This window comes from Struthio camelus, chromosome 2, assembly GCF_040807025.1.
Source record: "Struthio camelus isolate bStrCam1 chromosome 2, bStrCam1.hap1, whole genome shotgun sequence".
Taxonomy (NCBI): Eukaryota; Metazoa; Chordata; class Aves; order Struthioniformes; family Struthionidae; genus Struthio; species Struthio camelus.
The window spans coordinates 15,370,999-15,391,297 of record NC_090943.1 but is presented as its reverse complement, the minus strand read 5'-3'; the positions used below and the strand labels follow the sequence as shown (position 1 = coordinate 15,391,297).

The following is a 20,299-nucleotide window of genomic DNA, read 5'->3' as shown; positions in this document are numbered from 1 at the left end:
CTGGTGCTGTGCCCTCCCACTTCAGGGCACAGAGCTGTCCCTGGCTGTTTTATTGACTAGTGTAAATGTTAGATTTTCATTTGGCTCTCTTGGATATTAGTTACCTTCCTGTATTTCAGAGATACGTGAGGGTCTTCGATTAGGTGTGCATTTAGCTGTCCCCTAGTGTTGGCTATGAGCTCCCATACGACGTGGTGTAGGTGCAGACGTGTGGTTTAGAGCCACATTTGAAAAGCTTAATCGACACCTGAAACTTCGGGACACATCAAGTTTGTTCAGCACTTCATTAAACTATTTCTGCACAGAAACGCTTACGAGCAGAAGTCGTCATCTAGTCAAGGACTTCAGCACTTAAGTCCTACCCTGGCTGGTCAATCCTTGGTCATAAATGCTGAGATGGCTTCCTGAAGGCTTCCCAACTCAGCAAGATGAGAGATCATTAATTGCTCTAGACCTGGGCCTAACTGCCAGATTGTCTAAACTCAGATGATCTTGAATAAGCCAGTCACATCCTTTATCCAAAGTGAAACGTCTCTTTAAAACGGTGGTGAGTTTAGGGAACTTGATTCTATTTGAAATCACAGAAAAATCAGATAACTGAAGCAGAAATGTGAGACTGGCTTGCTTGTGGCTGAGTTGATTTGAAAATTAAAATCTATTTATGAATTTTCTCATTTCTATATTGATAAGATATGCATAATTAGCAAATTTGGAAGCACTGCTTTTGCAACATTGTAGAAAGGGTTTAGATGTTTATAGAGCTTTTGTGTGTAGAATATCAGTCACTTCATAAATCCTTTTCACAGGTTTATTTAACCATCACACCTGCAGCTCACTTCTGCAGCCTTAGAGCAAAACTCTGTTTCCTGAAAATAAGAGAACAATGCTGGGAGGGTAAAGGCAGCTTTGTTTTTACTGATATTTTTGTTAGGGCCAGATTGCGTCTGGCAGGACCCTTTCCTTCCCCCACTCTTTTTGTATTTCCTATACAGAGGTCAAGTGCAATCACAGACCACGGTGAAGAAGCTTAGACATCTTGAAAGCCTTAGCAGATGGCACTGGAGTGGTGACTGGGCTACTGAATCCAGAGGGGCATAGACCTGCATTGGGCAAATAGTGGATTTGAACTGAGTAACTTTTCCTCCAAAATGAATGCGGGGCTGAGCTCTGACAACCCATCCCGTGGAAGGTGCTTCAGTGTTTGTAGTGTGCTTAAATTGTCACTGAAACAGACCGATAAGATGAATTGTACTGCAGCATAGTGACAAGGACATTTGCCTGAGTTTCAGAGTACCCTGAGAAGCAGCCCAGAATACTTGATTACACAGTGGTGAGGGCATTATCTGCTGAGGACTGTTCAGAAAAGTCTGACTGCAAATCCCATAGGCAGAGGCTGTAGTTCGAATATCATAGCATATGCTGCAGTGATTGGTCTAGTGGATAAACTAGTGGAGACTATTTAGAAAAGGATTTGGGAGCCTAGTCCCTCATTTCCTCTGTCTTTTCTGTCAAGGTGCATTTAGGTGTTTCATTTTGTCTCCTAGCGAACATTTTGTACAAATGGGAAAAGATGTTTTCCATTTTTGTTTGATTTTAGTGAAGAAAATCTTTTAACGCAGTTTCTGTTTAGGCATTTTTTATTCTGTTTTGTTGTTGTTTCTGTGTGGATTTGGGTGGAAAGGGAAAGAATGATTTCAGCAGTCAAATGTAGGATTTAACTAGGTACACAGCCTTACTCTTAGCCTTTTTGAAATACCATGCTTTGTCCTTACTAAAGGGAAAAGCTGTTTCTTCATGTTAGTTAACAAAGGTTGAGCAAAGCATACAAGCTGAATTATACTAGGCTGCTGCAGCTTGCTTAAGTGTTAGCAGGTCAAAGACAACACTTAATCCTTGATAATGTCTTATTTTGACCTGCTAACAAACGTTAATACATTTGTCTTGTTCAGTGCATTTTTGTGTGTGAATGTGCATGTATTTAAGGACTAGAAAAGATGCTGTATGTTAGAAGAAGGTCCTTGAGAATTCCGTAAGTGTCATTTAAATGAACAGCAATAAATCAGAGAGTACCAGAATACATTACACATCCCCCATAAAGGACACAATGTTATGTGAATAAAGACTTTATGTACCATATTTCTGCAACGTTTCTATTTTTCAAGCATTCCTGAACACCAAATTCTTTCAGACAACCCTATAAATTAACAATTGGTTGGATTCATCAAAGTATTCATAAGAAGTAGTAATTTTTGATTCAGGGGAATGTGAACAACTAAATGACAGTCCTATCAGTTCTTTAAATTTTATTTGTAAATATTGAAGGTGAGTTTTATTATCTTAAGTAATTTTCATTATTTATACAGAAGAGGATAGGCAATAGGCATTAAATTTATTGACCTCTTATGCTCTTATGGAGCATATATTTACCCGTTACTCCTTGGTTTTATGCTATTGTTGCACTAGTAATGGTCTCTGACCCAACTGTGCTATATGCTGTACAAACAGGAAGGAGGAAGATCTTTCATCATGTGGCTTGCAACTTTTAAATGTGAGCAGACACAACAGGTAGGTGCTTCACAGCCAGAGGAAGGACAAGGAAACAAGGCTATGCAGAGCCACGTGTGTGGCAGTGAACTCAGTGCACCAGCTGCCTCGCCAGTCAGGAACCTGAAACATGAAAATGCTTGTTTTTGAATTTAAGATGTGGGCACCTTTTTGACGGGGAGCTAGTAGGAGATGGTTCTTAAAGGCAAAGGTGAGGAGTTCATGGCTGATGAGCGAAGAAGTGGGAGTGCTGGAGGTATACAAAAAAAGGAGCAAGGTGTTAAAAGCAAATAATCCAGGAAATGGTTGCAAGGCTGGGTGCATATGAAATATCTCAAGCAGTTATAATGAGATGAGATTAATGAGTGTTCTAGTAGTATCCCAATATTATGACTTTGCAATACGATGTCTATTCAGTGCCAAATTCTTCACCTCTCAATGCCCTTTTCTCCAGAGGGGACTTCTTTACAGTGCAAAAGGTAACAAAAGTCCTCTGAAAGAGGCTCTAGCCACTGTAGAAGAAAATCACGGCTTGCCATCAGAACATAGAGAAAGTGTAGGAAAGAAAAGGAATACAAAAAGATCTCAACTATAGGCTGCCTCTTGTTAAAGCAGTCTTTATTTTTTTCTTTAACTTTCTTTGCCCCTCTTATTTTACAGATTGCAAAGCTTTTCAACTTGTTATTAGCAGTCAGAATATCTTACTGTGCTGTTTGCAAATTCTTACTTGGATAGATTTGTAAGTTTAAAAAAAGGTCTTATGTATGTTAAAGCATGTGCTATTCTCCACTTAACTAAGGAGATGAAAAGTCACAATTGTGCTGTGATGTTTTATTAAAATATCAAAAAGCAAGTCATCGGCACAAGCTAATTAAATAATACTTCTTGTCTCCAGATTAGCCTACACACAGTTTTATGTTTACGTTTATATTCTAGCTGCCAAAGAAATCAAACTCAGTATAGTCAGGTATGATCTTCCAGAAAGATTTCCCATCTACAGTTGCTGGAAGCATTTAAAAAAAAGGTAGCCTCACACCTCAGACATTTCGGAAACCTTCAACACATTGGCACAATATCTCCATAGAATTTCAAGGTCCACAAAACGGCAAGTTACAAAAGGCTGACTACTTATTAAAATTGACACATGGAACATGAAGGTGACCATTTTAAGCATTCCTGTTTCCCTTAACTTCACTGATGCTCGGCCCATAGTACTTCCTTGAATGTGTGAATTGTCTAATAGTTCATCAGTGCCCAGGGTCTGTTTCATTTTTTAAAAATTGCCTCTAGCTACATAGGCATTGAGTATTGTGCAATAAGACACAGTCCCATGGATGGCATTTGTAATGCAATCTAATCTGATAATGACTTTGAGTATAACTTCAAAGTTCATTCTATTTTGAGAAGGGATTGGACCAGAGTACCTTCAGAGATGCCTTCCAACTTATTTCTTCTATGATCCTATATTTTCATGCAAATAGTTTTGAAATTAGCAGTATCTTGCCATCAGCACTCCAAATGAACCACTATAATGTTGTTGTTAGCAAATCACCAAAATTTCTTGTGCGTCTCTCTATTTTCTGAGTTAAACTTCATAGGCTATGCCAAAAAAAAGACATTTAAGGTCTTTCCAAATGGTGATTTATTCTTGCTGCAGGTCAATAAAAATGGTGTAGCATATTGTTAGTACAGTAACATTTATATAATAGATTAATAGTAATATAATAGAGTTGTGACTATAACATGATCATAAGTGAACAAAGTGTGTAAATGGTTGAACTTTTGTGCACATGCTTCCTGTATTGTCAGAGGTGAACTTGATTCCATGTTCAAGAAGCTCTTCAAAATGGGACAGTATTACTCTGTGCAGTTAATATATGTGCTGATTCTTTCTGGTGGTATACTATAGGTAAAGGTAAATCAGAATTTGGCAATCCTATTGTCTTAAACTCTTTTTTCTTTTTCTTTTCTTTTTCTTTTTTTTTTTTTCTGGCCTTGTTGGGTGTGCTGGATTTCATAGGAAGATTGCAGCTAGCACCAGCAGTTAGAAGATTATCTATCAGCGCCAAAATGCTTATCCATGAACCCAGCCCACCTGAGAAGTGTGGGGAAGCATTCATATAGCAGTAGTAAGCTGTCTGGTGAGAGCAACCTGCACTGTATATCGTGCAGATGCCTAATAGTTGAGACCAGCTACTCGCATTGATTTAAACGCCTTTGAGCGGGCCTTATGTGAATGGTCTGATGCCACTGCATGACAATTCTGGTGAACTTCTTGCTGTATTTTCCTACCTGCATACATGACAGGGCCTCAGTCGCAGCATTCATTATACCTTTCAGATGCAACTCTCCCAGTCCATTGTTGGCCAGTTCTTAGAGTGGCCATTGTTGGGTGTTCTTAGAGTGTCTGAAAGGCACCCCAGCATGCTACTGAAATATTGGTCTATATAGTAAATAGCTGGAATGTACCGGGGCAGTTCATATATTAATTTCATAGCCTGTCCACAAGTGTAAACGCAGAAAATGAGCAGCATAAAAGGCTGGCAAAGCTACACTCTGTGGTGCACTAAATGACTTCCACTGGCAGGACTATTAATTGTCCCACAAAAAAGTAAATTCTGCAATTGAAATATTCCTGACTGGGTTGGATTTAGCACCAGGAATCTAAAAGCCGAGGATTAGTGAGCACAACGTAGAAACGTGTAACTGATGGTTGATGGGATCAGCAATGTGGACAGCAGAATTGGGCATGTGCATACTTTAGCACCCTTGCAGATGGGGAGCAAAAAGGATTATCAAGATGAAGATACAACCTGATTGGAGTAACTAGAGGGAGTAACTAGGAAGAGAGCATTGTCAAAGGTAACATAGTGGATAGATCTGAAAAACATGGCAAAAAAGAGTGGAGTTTCCAGTGACAGAAAAGAGGTAGAAATGTGACTTCTTTTCTAACTATGTTACATTTAGCCTTCTCAAAGCCTGCGATTCTTTCCAATTCATATTACTTAGTTTTCTGAAGGAAATAAAAAGCTATGCACTTATGTTCTGTTTCTTAAAATCGTACTGGCTTACTACAATACTAATATAGACTATATTGTTGTACATTGTGTCATAATTCTTCACATTCTTAGTTTTTAGCCATCAGTCCTGTACTGTTATAATTATATTATTAGAGGACACCAAAGGATCTCCTTATTAAAGTCTGGAGAGGAAGACACATCTGTGCCCTAGTAAGTTTCAGGGTAGGTTGAGATACGGTGGAGTAAAATAGTTTCATGACTATGATTAGGGATTTTTGAGTAGGGAGGTTTGTTAGGAATATTTTTACATATTGATTGTGAAGGAATTGTATCCTGAGAATTCTTCCTGGTATATGCCGTACTTTATTTTCAGTTATACATGTGTCTGTGTCTGTTTTTGTTGCTACATGCCTACAAGGCATCATAGATGGATTAGTTCTGTATCTTCCACCTTGGCCCTGAATCTAACAGTCAGTCCTAAAGTTGGGACTACAGCAATGTAATTTTCTCCCTTTGCTCAAAAATCTTCGTGTTGCATTACTGATTTGGTGCGGGAGGGATTTATAAAAATTGGTTTGCCTTGAATTCAAAATGAATGCATAGTTCATTCTTGGAGACTCATGCAATTTAAGAAACTGTCCTCACAGTATGAAGATCAGATTTTTTTTAAAGGTTTTAATTGATCACTTTTTATAAAGCATGCTATGTAAAATAAAAACATGAAAAAAGGTGACCGAGGTGAATCTTTTAACTCTTGTTTATATTACCATATTAGGTTTGGCATTTATGTTTCACTTACCATAGCTTCGTGTGGTTACAATAATCTCTCAAGACAAAAAATTACTGCCAGTACGAGAGTATACACTTATTGACGGCTTGCATCATCCCCTGAATTTAAAACTCTGTACTGCGAATATGGAGCACAGTAAAATACATTATCTGGGTAGCTAGTCAACCTAAGTCATTCCTAGTGAAATTCTTTGAAATTTATACTAGCTATTTATGTTTAGAACTACATATCTTAAGAAAGACCTTATGTTGCAGCACATTTATGCATGTAGAAAGATGCATTTACAAAAAAAATCTCTTTTAGTGAAGCAAAGATCTTTCATTTTGATTTTGATGTCTTTATGCTATAGCATATTTTATAAAGTATAAAATAAAGTACTTTAAAATCATTTAACACAATGTTAGTGCAATTTGATGTTACTGAAACATGCTTGTTTTGATAAATTAGCTCATTTCTGAGGAAAGTTTGGTTTGCAACAGCAGCATTTTCTGAGGTTATAAACATTCTCAGAAATCTTTTAAACAAGTTAACTTGATAATTATGTGCTTATATAGCAGCCCCTATTTGTGAAACTTCTCTCTATTTGAAAGGAAATTAAATATATTGGTGGTCATGAATGGGGATACCCGGTAAGAATGAAATGTTTAAAAGAAAGGATGTAACTCAGAGGTTTTGACCATTATGTTTCACCAGAAAATAATTCTTTTGAATTTTTCCAATATAGTATCATTTTTATTCACAAACTGATTCTCTTCTGGGAGGTCTACACCCTGATTCCTACTAGAAGTAAATCAATATAGTTCAGTTGACTTCCGTGAAAGTATATCGCTCCAAGCCAGCTATGAATCTGGTCCATCTCTTCCGTTAAAATTAATGGAAGAAAGATGTGTCCAAATAACAAAGAATACTTTGAATCTATATTTTCTTGAATTATGCCAAAACAATGCTTTTAATAGCATATATCTTTTTATATGTGATGTATGTATTTGAATATTAAATGTGCTGAATGGCCTAAATGTAAACTGTGATTAATTATTCCCATATGAGCCCAGCTGTTTCCAAGCTATTGGTTAGTGTATTACAGAAGACTATTTTCAACAAGGAGTTGGCATCCTCTTGAAAACTGGATTTGGATGTGGCAGTGAGAAGGAATGCCACAGAAATAAGAAAGTTAATCAACTTAAGCCAAAAGTCATGGCTCAAATGAGTCTAGGACTCCACATTCTTAAAAAAATAAATAGCTTTATCAGTATTAATGTCTTCTGGTGCTAACCAGCAGTGTAAAGCACAGAAATGTTTCAGAAAATCTTTACTTTTACTATTTACCATTTCTACAGTTCACAAAATGCAAATAACGTGATCCTATTTTCCATTAACTTTATAAAGGGAGAACCTACAACATGTACTTGAGTTGAGCAGTCCCTTAGTCCACGGGTGTCCTATGAATAAGGTTGTCAGATCTGGTGTTGTATCTCTGGGCATTTCTAGGGAATTTTATATTTTCCTAGTCTTTTCAGGGAAAATAGAAGGTGATATGAAATACTTCTATTCACATTGACTTTCACAAAGTAGGTCTAAAAAATAGTTTTTTTTTTTTCCTTTTGCAGATTTTGTTTAGGTGCTAAGCAAATTAAAAGTAATGCTTACCTGGATTTTAGAATAACATATGGACTGAAGTGTCTCTTTGTTATGGGGCCATCAAACAGACGGTGAATGAGGTAAGACTGTTTTTAACTGTTTTGCTGCAGATAACACTGCCCTGTATGACCGAAAATAAGGGAATTCAAATACTGCATAAGAGTCTGTTACTTCACATTTTCAGAACTTTTCTTCATAGATGTGGCCTGAACTCTTGGACATGTCTTTTCCTTCTACCCTTGGTTGTCAGGCTTCTGGCACAGTGAATTGTGGATCATGTCCATACAGATATTCCTATTGTCTCTGAAGAATGCATTTTGCATATTGTTTTAGATGCTTTTAGACTAAGTTCATTCCTTTTGCTCTTATTATGACCATAAGATTTATTGCTCTTCACTGGATGTGAAACTCCTTTCTGGTGGAGATGGATGGCAATTGTAAAAGACTTGGATCCTCTGGAGAGAGTAATCTGCTCACCTAAATATCTTTACTTTCAGCCTCTATCACCCTCACGTTTTAAGATACCCATAGTTATAAAACTCCTTTAATTTAACTGCAAGCAAGAAATAAGGTCAAGGTTTTCCCTCTGTGGAACAATTTCTGGACTGCTGCTTTTTATGGAAACCGTAGCCCTTTCTTTGCAGAACTGATGAACTGAGATCCAGGAGAAGCATCAGTTTATATTCTGAGTTAGCTCTGTTTAGCTTGCAAGAATGCTTCAGTGCATGAATACTATTGAAAACATATATTTTCCACCAAAACCTGCTCTATTTCATATCATGCTGTAGAGAGTATATTTATCACTGTGGAATATTGGTATGTGTATGCAAAATGTTAATGCTGAAACACACTATCAGAAGTGACTAGTCTGAGTCTGTCCACTGTGTGCAGCCCAGGAATGATCTGTTAGTGCATTCACTGTATCTATGTATACATTATGCGTGACGTTTTCTATGCATAGTTTTAGGTTTGTAGTATTTGCTAATCCTGCAGACTTTCAGGAGGCCATGGGTTGTTGGGATACTCCAGTGTGAACCCAGGTAGCATCTCAGGGTAGATTCACACGGATTTTGTAGCTACTTTCATGGAGCCTGGCGAGAGGAGCAGTAGCAGCAGAGGAAAGGGTTTGGAGCCAACATCAGGAGATCAGTCTGTGAGCATATGATAAGTGTATAGCGTACCTGCACTTTAATCTCTTAATGAAAAAGTCCTGCATGTTTAGAAGTGGGGTTTTCACAACAGTTAATTTAGCCTTGGGGTTTTCGATTCCTAAGCCACCCCGGGCTCGGCATAGAGAGAGGCTCCAGCAGCAAATATTTCAAAGCCGTAGCCAGGAGATGTTGCATAAGCAGGTTAGCCCCTGAGGCCAAAGATGGCCTTTGTCTGTACCCTCCACTATGGCTTTCATATTTTTACTCAAACCTATGATATATGAAACTGTATTCAGCTGCTTTGGGAGCTGACTAGACGTGTTGGAGAAGCTAGAAATGAATACCCAATTAACATGTTTGTTTCTGAGAGCTGGTGTATTATAGTGAAAGACTCAGAGCCTGCCATGTATCCCATAATTAAAGAGCCAAAAAAAAAAAGAGAGAAAATGAAAAGCCAGTCTACAAGAATGTCACAATATTTGAATGCTGTTATTTTATTAAATTAAAAATATAGAAAAACGTTAGCTCTTTTTACTTTTCAGAAAGCATTTTTCATTCAAAGGAAGACAATTTGAGGAACTAAATAAGTCAACTGTCATCTTGGTAACTCTGCATACTTATTCCTGGTTTGACTGTATTTTTAGCTGAGCAAATCTGAGAAGCTGAAGTTTTTCGCTAGCATTGATATGTTTGAATCTGTCAGGAATGGCCTGACACTTATCAGTTCTCCATATCTCCAGGCAATTTGGAGCTTTCTCATTTGAGATTTGCATGTGTTACTAGCTATTATATCGCAGTGCTTTAAGAGGAATTTCCAGGGCCCTACATCCTTTCTCTGCGCATCGCACGGAGGTCTGCGTACAATGACTATTTACCTCTGGCAGCCATAGAGGAGGTCGCTTCTTTGCGAAAGAAGAAATCCTGTGTTCTGGTCCCTATTCCCCATGCTCTGAGTTACTTCATCTTTTCCTTTGTGGCTACAGAAGATAGCCCTTTCTGAGACCATTGTGTGCTTGTGAGCCAGGAGGACTTGCTCCATCCTGGCTGTCCGTGTCTGCAGAAGGAGCAGCAGTAGCACAAGACTTCTGGTAACAGAGGTACCTCTGAGCGGGGCAGTCTGGGGACATCTTCAGTGAACCCACAGCACAACACATGTTCCTAGAAAGAAATAGAAAAGGTAAACGGAGAGGTAAAAGGTCAAGTTCAAGCTGCTTTATATACCAAATGATTCCAAAACTTGGGTAGTGTTATTCATAGCTCATCTTTTATGAATGAGCAAAGGCCTCTTAACTCTTATCAAGATCATTTGATTAAGGAAAGCATATATATTTTTTCTGGCGTATAGCTTTTAATTTTAAGCACAAATGAATGCTGACCTATGTTAGAATACACATGCTCTTTTCCATCCACTTGCATCATCACTAGGCCACATGTACTTTTCCACATCCGTCAGCTAAATTAGACATTCCTATGTAAAATGTAGCACTCAGGAGCATTCTTTGAATTTGTGGCACTTTTTTGGGTTGACTTGAAACTGCAGATCAACAAAAAGACTTCCTTTATAATTTTTTCCTCAGTTACAGAGCATATATGAAATTTCCAGTGAAACTTTCAGTGAAATTTTATTTTATTAATAAAACAGGGGGACATAGTATTTCACCAGTTATTTTCATGCAAGACAGAGTTTAACCAGCTATTTTTATGCGTGACAACCTTGCAAATGTTCTTCATGTTTATTTAGCCAGATGTTGACATTTCTAAAGACGAGAATATCTCTCTAAACACAAACAGAATGTGAAATCTGACATCTCTAAAACGTCATACTTCAGGGCTGAGAAACATGGGTGATTTTTTTCCATTTATTTTACGTCATTTTAATTCTATGTTTACACTATAGGAATGGCCTATAAAAAGAAAGAAAAGTATCTATAATTAGATCTATGATATATACATGTAAAAGAGGGGTGATACATGCATATTTTGGCTATCCTAGTATATAAAATAAATACGATATCAAAGTTTTGCCATATTTCGGGAGATTGTTGTGTACATTTTTAAACCCCTGTAACCTACCCCACTGTAAAAAGACATGCATTTTATAACATTACAGCAAAGCTCAAGGGAGCAATGAGTACACATCAAATGTATTGTATAATCTGTTAGCATAGAAACTGTATTTTGGGGAGGTGAGAGCCTACACTAAGAAATCCACATGTACACTTTACCTCTTAGAAGATCTCTTCTAAGGTCTGCATATAGAGGAATATGCAATACTTTACCAACAAGAAACATGGAAATAATAATAAAAAATGTTACGACAAATGTATTTGTGATATAACTCAGCTAGGAGTTGTACTATGGTGCCTATAAGTTTCTAGCACTGCCAGTATCTTTCAGCTTATCTTCTTGTCTTACTTCCTGAAAAGAATTCTTACCGGTGAAAATGACTGACATGAAAATGTTAATTTCTTTCAATATTTTTCATAAAATTTAAATGTATTTGCTCCCTACCAAGCTGAAAGCGCAATCTAGCAATCAAAGCTAACATAACACAAGTGCTAGGTGACACCCTGACAACTGGGAAGTCAATGGGATAATTGTCCAAATTTCCTTCATGAGTTCAAACTTCTGTTCTAATCCTATTTAAGTCAGTCTTGCCTCTCTAAAAGTCCTTTCAGGTTGGCATTTTCCATGCCTAGTGAGTCTGTTTTGGATTTTCGTAAAGCATAATAGTGGCTACTTCTCTTATATCAGTGAAAAATATATGCTCCTTTTCATGTGATTTAAAAATAAACTTTCAAAAAAATAAAAAATGTGAATAATGCCAACTTCAAACTTGACTTGTTTCATTGTCCTAACAGAAGGAAATAAAATAGCTCAAGCTGAAATGAAGTGGTTGTGCGTTAAATATATGACTATACGAATATTACTTGGAAGTTTAGGTGACTTGCCAAAGGTCACACACAGAAATCTGTAGCAGAGAGAGAAAATTAACTTAACTCCTGAGTTGTCAGGTATTTCCCTGGTCTTTGGACCACTCTGTCTTGATTTCAAGTTCAAAGATTATTTCATGCAAAGATTATATAGCCAGGATGAATTTAGCTCAGTTTTATCACCGTGTTAATGTACTCTTATGGAATCTCCTACTAGTCTCAAGCAAGAATTAAATAACACAAATATTAATAAACAAGTTTAGCGCCCTCCAAGCTGAGGAGTTGCTGGGCATGGCTCCAAGTGAGGCAACTGGCCTGGCAGACCCCGTGCCGTGCAGGAACCCCCGGAAGAAACGGCGAGTGATTGTTGTGGGTGACTCCCTGCTGCAGGGGACAGAGGCACCTATCTGCCGACCTGATCTCTTGTCCAGAGAGGTTTGCTGCCTGCCAGGGGCTCGAATAAGAGATGTCGTGGAAAGACTGCCAAGGCTTGTCCACGCGTCGGACTACTACCCTCTGCTGATCTTCCATGTGGGTGCTAATGACACGAAAGGCAAATTGGTAACCATCAAACAGGACTTCAGAGCTCTGGGAATGGTGGTGAAGGGTCTGGGAGCCCAGGTTGTTTTCTCCTCAATCTTGCCTGTGAGAGGAAAGGACGGGAGGAGGAGTAGACGAGTTTTCCAAGTTAACAGCTGGCCGCGCCGCTGGTGTTGGCAACAGGGCTTTGGTTTCTATGACCATGGAACGCTGTTTGAAGATCAACAGCTGAGAGGGTGAGATGGGATCCACCTTACCAAGCGGGGCACGCGTGTCTTTGCCAACAGATTGGCCAGCCTGGTACGGAGGGCTTTAAACTAGGCAAGATGGGGGAAGGGGAGTGGTATAGTGGCAGGGGAGTCAGTAAAACACCGCTCAAGTCAGGATGCCTCCAGCGGGTGCATACAGCCAGGGGAGACAGCACGGAACATGGCTATGGAGGATCCTCTTGCACCTCTCCTGGGAAGCCTGCGTGCTTGACTGGCTCTCTGAAATGCCTGTATACCAATGCACGCAGCATGGGGAATAAGCAGGAAGAGTTAGAGATCTGTGTGCGGTCGCAGGGCCATGATCTCATTGCAGTGACAGAGACGTGGTGGGATAGTTCACATGACTGGGATGCTGTCATGGATGGCTATGTGCTTTTTAGGAAAGACAGGCCAGGAAGGCGAGGTGGTGGAGTTGCTCTTTATGTGAGGGAGCAACTAGAATGTGTGGAGCTCTGCCTCGGGGTGGATGAAGAGCAAGCTGAGAGCCTATGGGTAAGGATTAAAGGGCAGGGTAACATGGGTGACACTGTTGTGGGGGTCTACTACAGGCCACCTGACCAGGAGGAAGTCATCGATGAGGCCTTCTACAGACAGCTGGAAGAAGCCTCACGATCACAGGCCCTGGTTCTCACGGGAGACTTCAATCACCCTGACATCTGTTGGCAAGACAGCACAGCTAGGCACAAACAGTCAAAGAGGTTCCTGCAAAGCATTGATGATAATTTCTTGACTCAGGTGGTGGAGACGCCAACGAGGAGAGGTGCAATGCTAGACCTTGTACTAACGAACAAAGAAGGTCTAGTTGGAGATGTGAAGGTTGGGGGCAGCCTTGGCTGCAGTGACCGTGAGATGGTGGAGTTCAGGATCCTACGAGGAGGGAGCAGGGCAACGAGTAGGATTGCAACGCCGGACTTGAGGAGAGTGAACTTTGGCCTCTTGAGGGACCTACTTAGGGGAATCTCCTGGGGTAGGGCCCTAGAAGGAAGAGGGGTCCAAGAAAGCTGGTTACTATTCAAGCATCACTTCCTCCAGGCTCAAGAGCAGTGCATCCCTCTGAGGAAGAAGTCCAGCAAAGCGGGCAGGAGACCTGCATGGATGAGCAAGGAACTCCTGGCAAAACTCCAGCAGAAGAAGGAAATGTACAGAATGTGGAAAAGGGGACAGGCCACTTGGGAGGAATACAGGGACGTTGTCAGAGTGTGCAGGGATGCGACAAGGAAGGCTAAGGCACAGTTGGAATTAAATCTGGCAAGGGATGTCAAGGACAACAAGAAGGCCTTCTTCAAATACATCAATAGCAAAAGGAAGATGAGGGAAAACGTGGGCCCGCTGCTGAATGGGGCGGGTGCCCTGGTGACGAAGGATACAGAGAAGGCAGAGTTATTGAATGCTGCCTTTGTTTCAGTCTTCACTGCTAAGGCCAGTCCTCAGGAATTCCACAACCTGGGGACAAGAGAGGAAGGCTGGCGAAAGGAAGACTCTCCCTTGGTCGAGGAGGATCAGGTTAGAGATCTTTTGTCCAAACTTGACATCCATAAATCCATGGGCCCCGATGGGATGTACCCCCGAGTGCTGAGGGAGCTGGCGGATGTTATCGCTAGGCCACTCTCCATCATCTCGGAAAGGTCCTGGAGATCAGGAGAGGTGCCTGAGGACTGGAAGAAAGCCAATGTCACCCCAGTCTTCCAAAAGGGCAAGAAGGAGGAGCCAGGAAACGATAGGCCTGTCAGCCTCACCTCCATCCCTGGAAAGGTGATGGAACAGCTCCTCCTGAAGGTCATCACTAAGCATGTGGAGGACAAGAAGGTGATCAGGAGTAGTCAGCATGCATTCACCAAAGGGAAATCGTGCTTGACCCATCTGATAGCCTTCTATGACAGAATGACTGGCTGGGTAGATGAGGGCAGAGCAGTGGATGTTGTCTACCTGGACTTGAGCAAGGCTTTTGACACTGTCTCCCATCACACCTTTATAGGCAAGCTCAGGAAGTGTGGGTTGGATGAGCAGACAGTGAGGTGGCTTGAGAACTGGCTGGATGGCCGAGCTCAGAGGGTTGTGGTGAATGGTGCAGAGTCAAGTTGGAGGCCTGTGGCTAGTGGTGTCCCCCAGGGGTCAGTCCTGGGTCCAGTCTTGTTCAATATATTCATCCATGACCTGGAGGAAGGGACAGAGGGCACCCTCAGCAAGTTTGCTGATGATACTAAACTAGGGGGAGTGGCTGTCACACCAGAAGGCTGTGCTGCCATTCAGAGGGACCTGGACAGGCTGGAGAGGTGGGCGGAGAGGAACCTCATGAAGTTCAACAAAGGCAAGTGCAAGGTCCTGCACCTAGGCAGGAATAATCCCATGCAGCAGTACAGGCTGGGGGCTGGCCTGCTGGAAAGCAGCTCTGCAGAGAAGGACCTGGGAGTGCTGGTGGACAACAAGTTAAACATGAGGCAGCAGTGTGCCCTTGTGGCCAAGAAGGCCAATGGTCTCCTGGGGTGCATGAGGCAGAGTGTTGCCAGCAGGTGGAGGGAGGTGATCCTGCCCCTCTCCTCAGCCCTGGGGAGGCCTCCCCTGGAGTCCTGTGTCCAGTTCTGGGCTCCCCAGTACAAGAGAGACATGGCACTCCTGGAGAGAGTCCAGCGGAGGGCTGTGAAGATGATGAGGGGACTGGAGCACCTCTCCTATGAAGAAAGGCTGAGAGAGCTGGGCCTGTTGAGCCTGGAGAAGAGAAGATTGAGAGGGGATCTCATCAACGTGTACAAGTATCTGAAGGGGGAGTGTCAAGAGGATGAGGCCAGCCTCTTCTCCGTGGTGCCCAGCAACAGGACAAGAGGCAACGGGCAGAAACTGAACCACAGGAAGTTCCATCTAAACCTGAGAGAAAACTTCTTGACTGTGAGGGTGACAGAGCATTGGAACAGGTTGCCCAGAGAGGTAGTGGAGTCTCCTTCCGTGGAGATGTTCAAAAGCCACCTGGATGTGATCCTGGGCAATATGCTCTAGGTGACCCTGCTTGAGCAGGGAGGTTGGACTAGATGATCTCCAGAGGTCCCTTCCAACCTAAACGATTCTGTGATTCTGTAATAAATTAAACTGAATAGAAATCCCTCATATGTGTTATGTCAGTGAGTTCTGGGAATACAAAAGAGCTTGAAGAGAGTTACAGGAGAAAGGACTATGGCCCATTAACTCTTGGAATTTCCTGACCTGAGTGGTTGATTGAGCAACCTAAACGCTACAGTTGATACTAGATTTTGCATTTGACTCTGCACACATCTTATAGATTTTCACATATTTTAATGCACTGTGTGACGTATTATCACTTCTGAAATAGCTGGAAAGCAAGATTTGTTTGGTGAGGGAAGTTCATAGAATTCATATAGACAGCATATCCAGTTTGCCAAAGTATACGCAATACAGAAATTTTCAGTAAGTGTATCTTAAAAGATTTACTTCTGGGATTTAATATGCATTTGAAGCATGTCTAGTTTTCTACCATAAGCATGCAAAAAAGGCCTGGCCAATCATGAATTTTAAACTTTCGTTCTGATACTGTCGGACCTATGCGGGTGACCTCCATAAGTGTGGAGTCAGACTGAAGTCACCAGGACATTTGTAACCCCCTGATGCGGGTGAGTTAAATATCTCCCTCTGAGCTGGCTGTACAGAATGCATGAGTCTATTATGACCTTTGCTTATAACTTTTTCAGTTCCTCTAACTGTATAGATGAATGCCTACAGTTCTGGCAGTCTTGATGTGAATTTAAGGTCATCATATTTGTGAATGCCCAGACACGTCCAGCTGCATTTGGCTCAATCAGGCCTTTGAAATCAGATGTTGGTGGTAGAATTAGGTAAAAATAACCCTTAGAAGGTTCACAACTCAGAAAAAGAACACTTAAATATCCCTAACACACCCTCTGCTGAGGGGCATGCACCTTCACTGCCCAAGCAGAAATCATAACTGACCTTTCAACACTGTCATAGGTTCCATCCTCCTGTACGAGCACTGATTAGTTTTGTGAAAACCAGGAATTAATGTTAGCTTTGGAGCCCTGGGCCTCAACTCCTTATGTTTATTCATCTGATGAAATACATTAATATGCACTGCTTTTTAGTGGCTGCTTGGGGAAGTATCTTTTTTTTTTAATGCAGCAAGTTTATCATCATGGATCTGCTGAGAAGAACCATCTTAAAGCTTTATTTACCTCTACTGTATTAGATTTTTACTTTATTTTTGTCTGTACACTGAGAAGGACTAAATATAAAAACATTGATTTACTATAATAGATTAAGCCACAGATTTACCCAGCCTTGTATTCAGCTTCCATAGCAGCTAATTCAGAGGAAGGTGCCCCTTTGTCTCCCTGCTCTCTCTGCATCTGAAAAGTGCTTTATACACAGCAAAATGTGGTATATTGGTGAACTGTTTAACTCACAAGCATGAGACCAGCTTGCTTTTACTTTATGCAATCTAAACAGAAAGCAAAGGACACAATCCTTCCAGCATGCAGATCAGGAAACAGAAGACCTCCCATTGGCCTGGAATGAAAGAGCTATATAGGAAGAATCTACCTGCTGAACATACATGATTTTGTCAGTTTCATACACAAAAACAAATCAACAGCAGTGCCTTATTGGTCTGCATGCACTTAGGGTGGAACAGAAAGGAAAAAGTGCTTTTGAAGGCTGCTAAGGATATGGTCTGTAGCAGCTTTAAGGGACATAGCCCAAGGACTGGTAGCACTTTGGCCATGCCAGCTAAGAGAGCTCTCTTTGGACTAATTAACCGAATATTTATTTTATTTCTTAGCGCTTCTACTTCATGGGGTTTTGCTGAGCTCTGTGCTGCTAGGCCTGTGCTGCTAGGGCTATCCCAACTAGCTAGCTTGAAGATGACCACACAACCTGCAGTACAGACGTCGCTCCTTAGCATGAAGGTCTTTTCTCCTGTTACTCACTTAGGACTTGGAAAAACATCTGCTTCTTACTTTGTCTAAGAAGTGGCACAGAGCTGGCTTGTGCTGTGATATGCTCCAGTTGCAGTGGATGAACTGCTGTGTGACAGAATTTTTTTGTTTTCTTCTCTTTTTGCATACCATGGAGCTAGACTCAGTGTTGCTAAAGAATGACACAACAGTTTGGACAATGTGCTGCTAATAAATATCTTTTACTTGAGAAAGATATTTCAAGGCTTTTTTATATCCCACTGAAATGAATGATGATTTGTTCACTGACTTTTAGTTCAAAAGGAAGAATCTTCTGGCTTTCTCAGGTGAATGTCTCTGAGCAACTTGGCTAGCACATAATCCAGCAGGCTCCGTAAGTGTGGAGGAAAGAAACCTTTAGGGAAGAATTTAGAACTGTTACTTTGCCACTACCTGTCTCTGATTTCTGTAGATGCTGGAATAATTAGGTGGTTAGGAGAGGATATTTCATTGTAATGTACTCCACAAAACTGCTTAAATAAGAAAAAAAAGTTCTAGCATTTTTTTGCAAAGAAAAATTCTTCAAGGAAGAACCATATTCTATCCTGGGAAAATTACTTAGGGAAGGGTGCAGCAAAAATGTGTTTTGCTCACAGCAAAATTTGTAAACCTGCTGTGTATGAGAATAACATATTTCCACTTTGTTTGAAATTGGCAATAAGCCAGCTTTTCCCCCTCTCACTTTATTTTAATGTTTTTGCAGTTGTATAGAATAGTGTTATATTTATCTTGGGAGAGATACACCACTGGCATGAAGTTTCATTAACATGTATAAGATTAGTGAATGAAGTGCACGATAGACTTTATTTTTCTTACACTAATTTATTTCACTGAACTAAATTAAGTTTCATTTATTTACTCCAGGCTCAGAAAGTGGAGATTAAAGCAGGAGGTGTTAACATGGCTGGAATGTGATGCCATGAAAGACCTTTTGACTTCATTAATTACTTTGAAAGTGCTAAAAAAAAAAAGGCATATAAGGAAGCAGACTTTTTCCTGAGAAGTTTATCCCAATAAAGGCAAAATATGTAGTCACATCTAACTTTGCCTAAAGGTTTTTTTTCAGGGGAGAAAGTTCTCGAATGAAATTAATCAGAAAGCAGCTATGTCTTAGAAATCAAATTTAGATTCCTTAGTTTAGAACTATGGAATTAATGCAGTTAATTTCTCCCTGTCAATATTAAATAAGAAATGAAAATGCAGATTGGAAGAGCTGAATGGAAAGAAGGGGATGGAATGTATGAATAGTTAAGCTTTTGTCTTTACTGTTCTGAAAATATTATAATATAAATAATTAATTCTCTGGTAATAATTAAGGTTAAAAGAAATCAATGTATCAAATATACATTAACATATATTGTACTTCTTTTGAATTTGTTACATATTTGTGTCTCAACTACTTGGATTTCACTGAAGAAGTGGTGTTGAGTGGAATATTTTCTAAGCTTTGGGCTCTGAAGTGATTTTAATGAACTGTACAGTTGTGCAGTGACACCTGTTTGAGCGACTGGGTAATCAGATTACTGCACATTTAATAGCAAAGATATATGAAGACTAAAGCCCTCTAAAATTACTCTGAATGTTGACGCTAAGCTAAATTTGTAAGCATCCTGTAATATATATCTTGCTTTGCTGTATGAATTCTCAGCTTCTAATCAGGTACCTGGGTTCCTCATATACTTGCTCATGCGTATACAAGGGAGGCAGCGTGATTCGGTATGAGACTTACAGAATAAGTCTGTGGTAGCCTGTAAAAAAGTCAAGGAGAGGCATATGCACATAGTAGCTATATTTCAGCTAGCATCCAGCTCAAAGGGGCAGGCTAAGGGGCTAATGCAAGGCGACGAGCACGGGTGTTGTGGGGAGGGAGTGAGGGCAGCAGCGGCAACACACGACGCCGTAGCCGTGTTTTAACAGTTGCAGGAGATAATATATTAACATGGGAACTTCTGAGCTAATCATTGTTTGAAGCAATGTTTCTGATTGTTATTTTTACATTGTACAGTCAGGTAGGGTCATCATGCTGACAAAACTTTAGGAGCCTTAGCAACTCATATAAATAATGTTATTTTTTAATTAATATTTCAAGAAAAAAAAAGTGATTTAGATGGCGGATGCACAAGCTAATCTTTCCTCACAGCTCTCAAACACTGTGTGATTATCTCAGAGATTAGGGTGAAGATTTAGGTGGCCAAGATTTTTTATTTTAGTCAGGTGAAAATGATGAAGCTAAACACCAAGAACAATATTCTTAATTCTTCAGACAAAATTTATTTGTCAACTCTGATTTTACAGTGCCTAAGAAGAGGTAGTTTGGGCAGCTCTTCACGCAGCTTGCATTTTGAGAGTTTGAATTTTTGATGACTGTTGTTCAGTGATTTTTGAACATCAGGAAACAAACTCCAAACAGCTCCAGCTGGGCACCTGGGCATAAGGAA

The 20,299-nt window shown here is 40.4% G+C and overlaps 1 long non-coding RNA gene across 6 annotated transcripts in view; it reads left to right on the top strand.

Moving 5' to 3' along the window:
• Positions 1-20,299, top strand: part of LOC104150003 (uncharacterized) — a 189,912-nt gene that overhangs the window by 150,601 nt on the left and 19,012 nt on the right. For all 6 annotated transcript variants that reach the window (XR_011139551.1, XR_011139550.1, XR_011139549.1 and 3 more), the window contains one exon: positions 7,962-8,072. This is a non-coding gene — a long non-coding RNA (uncharacterized lncRNA). The remainder of the gene's footprint in view (positions 1-7,961; positions 8,073-20,299) is intronic.